This window comes from Pyrus communis, chromosome 9 (assembly GCF_041283825.1).
Source record: "Pyrus communis isolate YQ-2024b chromosome 9, ASM4128382v1, whole genome shotgun sequence".
Classification (NCBI taxonomy): domain Eukaryota; kingdom Viridiplantae; phylum Streptophyta; class Magnoliopsida; order Rosales; family Rosaceae; genus Pyrus; species Pyrus communis.
Window position 1 is genome coordinate 22911693 of NC_142573.1, and position 8301 is coordinate 22919993.

Below are 8301 nucleotides of genomic sequence, written 5' to 3' on the forward strand. Positions count from 1 at the left end.
TTTGATAGAGAGCGTTGTTGTGTGTTGGAAGTAGAAGTCTGCTTCTTCTTGTTCTTCCAATGGCGTCACCTTCAGGTGAGTTGTTCTTCCGATGTGCTTATTGTTTTCTAGAATAATTCTGTATCAATTTATTTAGTATAGGTAAGATCTTAGTAATGCGGTCTTTCCAGTGTGATTGTTGACACTACATGCCTAAACCCACCATATGTAGGAAACACATAATATCATTATAGTCCTGATAGTATTTACAACTATGGACATAACGAGCACGATACAAATATATATTTATATATCCAAGCATAAAGGATTTCCGATAATCTATTACATGCTTTCAAATTCTCCAATTACAATTTAACAAAGGGAACTAATACCGATTTGTGTTCATGCCAGCAAGCCATAAATGATCGCTACTTATATAGATCAACTTATTCCTTATGTAATTTGACCGAAAAAAAAAAAGAAGCCATAATCGAACTTGACAATACCGAAAGCATCCAGGCAAATTCCCTTGGAACAATTCCTTCCTTTTCGTTCAATTTCCATATGATCTGCAAGGAAGTAATAAATAATGAGTTTGATGATTATACATTAAGGGTACATCTGTTACTGGTTCCGTTTCAAAGTGCTGGAATGTATCTGTCGATCGGATAAGTTCCTAACAACAAAAATACAATCACAACGCAACCATATTGGAGTTAGAACGAACTGCAGTGTATGAGTGACCTTTAAACAATCAACCATCAGACAATAAATGTGTGTTACTTGTAAATATTCAGTATTTAATTAAATTCACTTGAAGTCAATTTTAAACTGCTGTGTGTGATTGGTTAAATTTGTGTTACTTATTTGATAATCTGCTTTCTTTAGACATTCTAACATGTTACTGAACTGTCAACTGTAACTATGAGTATAGCCACTTAGTGTTAGTATTTCTCTTTTCTTGTAAGTGCAGAGTTTTAGGTTCGAATATCGTGAATAGAGTTTGATACCAATTTATTTTCCTCATCCCTTGATTTTAATATATCATTGTATAAAAAAATTATCAAAATGTGTATTTTGGGTTTGTAGTTTTACACAATAACATATTAGATTGCTTACCAAGAGAGCATAGTTGCAATATATATGTGTGCACACATGTATAACTATAATTTCATTTGGACACATAAAACTGACACACTTGTAATAGAGGTGGTGAAGATGCATTATCTTTTTTCATGTGTGTGTATTTAATTTTTATTTAATTCTTTATTTTTTATTTTGCAAGTTCTAGAGTTCCACAAATGTGGTATGTTATTAGAGTAATGCGCACACTTACTACATTTTCATACTATATTTTTCTAGCTCTCTGGTCCCATTTCTATTAGAGAGTTAATATAATTGTCGTATGAAAAATATGATAAAAGTAGCATTTTTGATGATCTAATGGCTGAAATACAAACCTTCAAGTTTTCAGCCAAAGCATCTAGCTATTTAGTTTTAGAATATCAGTGTATATGTGTCTGCGAACGCATACAAAACCTACAAAATTATACTACTGAGTGTCTTCTGTGCTCATCGCCAAAGCCACATAGAAAAGATAGGCATTGACTTTTTAAGCTCGAAGGATCATGAATTTACAGCATGTATTATAGTCCAATCCAAATATGTCGACAAATAATAGCTGCGTTGATATATAGTCATTAAATAAGGAAGCATTCATAGTTGTGTATGCAATACTAAAGATATTACGTATTCAAATGAATTCAATTAAGGATGATGAAGAGAAGTGTTGTCCTTACACCATGGTCTGGGTTCAAACTCCACTGGCTCTCTAATCTAATATCTAATATAACAAATCTATCGTTTGACCAACAAAAAAAACAACCCAATTCAAAATCAATTAAAAACGAATAAAATAGGTAAAAATTTAAACATATAATTCAATACTTCAATTTCCAATACAGAATACTCTGGGGAATTGTTATTGGCACTCCAAAAATCTTATTCTACACTCCAAACTTTCTATATTAGGAAAGAAAAATACACTTGTGAGGAGTGTAGAATGAGATTTTTGGAGTGCCAATAACACTTCCCAATACTCTGAAGTCTCATCAACGCATGCTAGATCATTGATGCATCTTTAGTTTATATTAAACGACACTTTTTGTTGATAGACGAGCTTTACGTAGGGTATGCATAGTAGTCTAATTTATATGTTTGTAATTAAGAATGCAAATTTCACATGAGTTTCGCATGAAATGAGAGCAACAGAAATAATCAAACCCTAGTAAACCTTGGTCTTAGAAATTGCGAACACGTTTTCTGTAATCTGTGTTTGACTATTAGGCCAGGAAATTCATAGTTATATATGTATGTAAATGTGTGTGAGTGTGTGTGTGTGTGTGTGTCTTTAGACGAAACACGTGCAAATAGTATACGATTTTCTGTAAACTGCAATTCACACAACTCTGAGTTAGAGATCTATTTAACTCTGAGCTATCAACCTAATGCATAAAATAATATGAAGTTCCTATGAAAACCCGACAAAGACATGTGAAGTAAAAACCCTTGAGCAGCATAATCAGACTTTATTTTAATGTCTTTTTACAATTTTTTTTCCTCTTCAGACAGTGTGTGTGTATGTTTTGTAATAAGCCTTTGATCATGATGAAACGCTGCGCAACAGAATCTTGAACTGCGGGCATCAAGCAAAAATGAATTGGTAAAGGAACATAAGAATGGGCGTATAAAAGAAGACTAATTAATTAGTTGTGTATAACTGACATTTTATAGAACTACTAGCTGTACTTATAAAAGAAGAGCAATTAGTTGTGGAATTGATCATCATGGGTGTTATAGATTCGCTATGATGACCTCTGTTAAATTAAAACCAAAAGATAGAAAAGCTGTAGAAAAAGATGGATGAACGCCAAAAACTAGAAAAATACGAATGAAAGAGAATTGTGAAAACCTTAAACCTTAATTAATCATAGATTTCAATCATTTGTCTATATTTTTGAATTATATATCCTGACGTATGAAAGTTTGTGATGATATATATATTTCTTGACAAATAATGGTGGGGCACAAAAAATTTGCAGAATCAGCCAAATTAATGAAAAGCTACAAATAGATAACAATTTTTAATTAACGTACGACAGTCACAGTGGAGATTGCATCGTGAGAATGTCTCAGAGAGAGAGAATGAAGAGGACCTGAGGAGAGAGGGAGAAGTTGGAGAGAAGAGATTATTGTTTCTGATGTTATTACAACACGACATAGGTGGAGTGATTTATTATTGGTTAAAGTTACTGATCACGATCGGAACATTATCACTCAAATACTAATTTGAGTATATCAGTTAGGGTTTTAATTTTGTTCTTCATGTATATGTAGTTCCATATCAAACTAATTTACAGTCCTTTGACTGCACTCCATCTCATAAGTTTCACTGTCGTTTTCTCTCTTGTTAACTATAATTTTTGGGGGATTTGATAAAAAAAATATTAAAAAAGTAAAAAAAAAAAAAAAAAAAAAAAACAAGTATAAGCTTTGGGGGTATATCATGTACACTGGCAAAATTTTTCTTCATTTAACTCCAATTAAATTTTTATGATGTGAACGTACTTAATTAACCATAAAAAGAAAATGAATATAATTTAGTGTATATAATATCTACTTACCCTTTGATTAATTCTGAAATTGGCCAAAGGAATCAAACATGCATCAAGAAAAATGCATGGTAGAACTTGATTCATCATCATTTGGTCCGGATCCCTTGCTTGGACTTGGCTTCTTCTTTTTCTTCTTAAAAGGAATCCCTCTTGCCATAGCTTGGCACTCCCTGACCTCCCTCAGGTAAACCCTGATTGCACCGCTAGCGAAAGGGTTGTTCTCCGGGGATCCTCCATTTTCTTCGTAGGCAGCCCTCAGCCTCCCTATGAGAGCATCCAGGCTGCCCCAGGCTTGCCTAAGTGGACATGTGCAAGGAGCAGGAGGCTCAGGCTGCCCATAAAACATGCAACCCTGGAGATGAACTTTGGTCTTCCCAAACTGGTCCAGATACCTAAGAAACTCCAGTACATGGTTGTAATTGCTCTGAGACAGCGCCACTGGAGGCCTCTGGTTCTTCAAGTACTGACCAAAAGTGTTCCAGTCCCTTCTCTTTTGGGATTCATAGCGGCTTGGTGTGGCCGGCTGCTGCTGATCATCATTCAGAGAACCTCCAGCGGACGATCCTTCGGCGAAATCTTGGCCTCTTTCTCCAGACATAGAGCGGGGATGACTGATCACTTAATGAATATTCCAGATGAACTTATTTTTTGTTTTGCTAAATAAAGGAACAAATAATGAAGGGCAGGAGGTGAAAGGAATAGGCAGTGAAAAATCAAAGATGGGAGGAAGACGGAAATCACATTATGGGCCCAGTGATGAGAAGACCTCCCATGGGGTCGGGGCCATATGATGCTTCCTGTTCATCTTTTCCTTCATCTTTTCATTTATATTCTTTTTTTCTAATAGTGCTATTACCACTAACTAGACGTTTTGGTCTGTCAATAAGTTACAAAATTTGCTGTCTTTTGAAACTCGAATTGTTTTTTTTTTTTTTTTTTTTTTTATAGAGACAACAACGCATGTTATTATTTTGCGTATTATAACACAAGAATAGTTATTGGTATTTTGAAAATTCTCTTTTGCACACTTCACAAGTGTATCTTTCTTTATAAATACCAAAAATTTGGAGTGGAAAATGAGAATTTTGGAATGCTAATAACAATTTTCTATAATAACAAGTAATTGATAAAGTTAATTTGTTACATTTATAAGAACATATTAATAATAAACAACTATGCGTATTCTAATTTGAGTAACATAATAATAAATACGTACATAGTTAATATGTCCCCATTCTCCAAACTGGTCATAATTCGCTAGATATGTATATATTCGCTGGACATGCAATGGAAGTGCTCATAATCCATAAAAAAATCATTGCTAGGGAGAATCTTTTTGCTATCTTACTGTTTGTATTTGGTTTATTCAGAGAAAGAGTATTTGAAAGAGATCTGCTACAAAGAGAAAATACTGTTGTTGGTTTGGATGTGTTGCCAACTAAAATTTAATCTTGTTAAGAAGATTTAGTTTGATTAAATAAACAAAATAGGTACAATGTAGACGGTGAACAAATAAACAACGAATATGGCTCACTATGGAAAGTACTTGTTATTAGAAAAATTATGATTTCATTGATAATGAAATAAAGTTACATTTGTGCATATATACAAGTTATAAACATACTTGTACTAATAGCTCAACCTAACAAACCAAAACTAAAATAACAAACTAATAACATCTAAGTTTTATCTTTAGCAGATGTTATTACAATATTGCCTTTAATATGCCCTCTCAAACTGAGCTGAGGTAATAGCCTGAATAGTTTGTCATGAAGAAGCAAAAACCTAGGTTGTGACACTGCTTTGGGACAAATATCAACAACCTGATCTTGTGTGCAGACAAATTGTAGAGAAACTTCCTTTCCAAAAAAACATTTCCTAGATGTAGTGGTAATCTATTTCGACATGCTTGGTCTGAGCATGAAAAATAGAATTCTTAGCCAAAGAAATTGTTGATATTATCACACCATAATTGAGGAGGACAAGGAATAGAATAGCCAATATTAACCAACAATTTACATATCCATGTGATCTCTATAGCAGTATTGACAACTGATCTATATTATGCCTTAAGTGATATGTATCTTACAAACAGAGAGTGATCAAATTGAGAACCGATGAAGCCAAGAGAGTTCAAAGCACCATGTAGCTTTTCATACCAAGCTCTAGGAGCTTGTTTCAATCCAATAAGGATTTGTCAAGTCTGCAAACATGTGATTTGATATGTAGGATCCTCAAAAACAGGTAGTTGATGCATAAAAACTGATTTTGTAAGATGACTATGCTAGAAAGCATTGCTAATATCAAGATGATTCAAGAACTACTCAAACTGAGCTGCCAGAGTAAGAAAAGGCCTTATAGTCACAGGTTTTGCCATTAGACTGAAAGTTTCAGAGTAGTCTAATCCTTCTTGTAGATGAAAGACCTTATCAATAGATTGAGCCTTATATCTATCTATGGAACCATCTAGTTTTCTTTTAATTCTGAAAACCCACTACATGATTCTATCCTAAAAAGGTCTCTCTCTTAATTGAGATAAATATATGTGTCTAGGGTTCACTTACTAACTTGACCGTTAGACCCACCCCCGGGGGTCTTAGGCTTGTTCGGTTGTTTGCTCTTTCACAGGTTATTTGGATTTGTGCATCTTTACCACCTGTGGTGGTGTGTGAATTTGAAGTTAATTGAATTGATTATTGATTGACTGAATTGTTGTTTGATTAGTAAACTGAATTCTTGTTTAATGTATGATTATTGATTGTTGGTAATTGAACTGATTTCCCATATAATTAGATACCAGATAAATAGGGAACATAGTATCCAATAACATAATCACTATTGCTAAGGACCAATGGTACTACTCCTATCCCATATGCACTCCACTCCCTGAACGATTCGCATAGATCATTTAGTGTGAATTAAGGCTAAAACTTAACATCACAAGTTCTCCATTGTCATCTGCACTAACCACAATATTCAAAGTCAACAATCTTTTAGAAGAATTCACAAGCCATTAACACCTCATTCAAATCACAGAACAACATAACAAAAAACAAAATGCAATGGAACTCCGACATATTTTTAATCTTGCACCTTTTTGTATTTGCCATCTCCTCGACAATTCTTAACTTCACCATTGATTACATCATGTGGTTTGCATAAGATTTAGGTTTTAAAAAATATTTACTACTATTAAGAGGAGAGGTAAGAGTTCAAAACTATTGCATAAAGTTCATGATGAAGATATATATCAATTTTAATATGAAGCTCAAAGCTATGTTACTTTAAATATTGTCAAGAAAAGTCAACGAGTACTACGATTTAATGGTTAGTTTTGTAAGAGCATGAACATGAGATTGGATGTTTTGGTATTGTCTATTGGAATCCAATAAGTATAAGGAAGCCTTATTGGACTTGGCAAGCTGAATTCTTCTTTGTAAAGGATTCAGTGGTTGCGATTGAAACTGATATGTGTTGGAAAAACATAAGTTGTTTTTCATTTGGATTCTAATAGGGAGTCCTTATTATGTAATGAGAGGTTTATATATCTGCGCATATATATAGTTTGGCCTCTGCTCTCACAGATTAACGCTCTCATTTTGGAACTAAGTCCTATTCTTAGTTTGAGGAATAAGCAATCTGACAAAGAGGAGAAGGTTCACATCGCACAAATTCTTGTTTGCAACATACATGGCTTCATCGGGTGGAACTTCTTCATGTTAGTGCATTGCAAATTCTTGTATGTAATAAGGTTCTAAGTTTTGTTCATTGTGATTCTAGTAACTTAATCTAATTGGTGGTTCATAAGTTAACATGTAGTATCCGAGCCATAAACTTGAGTTCTTGAATTCAATCGATAAAATTCAGAAGAATCAAGAATAAAAATATTTGAAATCCTTTAGCCATGAGGTTTCGAAACTGGTTCTAGGCTTTCTCTCTGGGAAATAAGGTCTTAAGCAAAATATTGCGTTTTAATATAATAAGATGGTTTAAAAATTTGACCATTGGAACTCAAAACTCATTATACTTTGGGTGGGGTTTGGGGAAATTTTTTCATTTTATTCGATTTAGTGTTTTGGGTGATTTGAAGGTTTTTGAAAACTAATCTACTTGTTGAATATTCAACATCTATCAATAAATTTCTTCCGCTGCCAGGTGTCAATACTCATCAATTCAAGGGTATGTAATCTGAAATCCATATTAGAAACAAGAAATTTTGCCTATGTGTTGCTTAATTTATATGATGATTCTTAGTTCTATCTGCAATAATAGATAAAGTAAGAGATATTATTCTTGGTTTGCATTAATCTAAGTTTTATGCAAAATTTATCTAATTCTTCAAGAACATGATTGTCCGATTGTTTGTGAGATTGTTACTTCTTAAGAATATCATTGAAATTTGTGAACTGTTTTGTATGCAACAAATTTTTCCTATGTGAGAGATGATTGTTCATGACTACATTACTTTTAGTACGGAGTTTAACCATAGATTTCTTCATCCTATACATGCTTATCAACTATTTTTTGTTAAGATTGTGTATATGGATAATAGTTTAGATATGATGATATCTAATAGACTAGGAATTGAAATCAGGACTCTGAAAGGTTTAAATTGTAATTTCATTCTTCTTCAGTGTCTGCAATATCA

General features: G+C 33.2%; 1 pseudogene across 1 annotated transcript; it reads right to left on the bottom strand.

Moving 5' to 3' along the window:
- Positions 1 to 270: 270 nt before the first annotated feature.
- Positions 271 to 4427, bottom strand: LOC137738652 (protein LIGHT-DEPENDENT SHORT HYPOCOTYLS 10 pseudogene; annotated as a pseudogene). The gene is made up of 2 exons (XR_015966249.1): positions 3663 to 4427; positions 271 to 548 (listed from the first exon to the last, which is right to left on the bottom strand). The product of XR_015966249.1 is annotated as a protein LIGHT-DEPENDENT SHORT HYPOCOTYLS 10 pseudogene (transcript).
- Positions 4428 to 8301: the final 3874 nt, after the last annotated feature.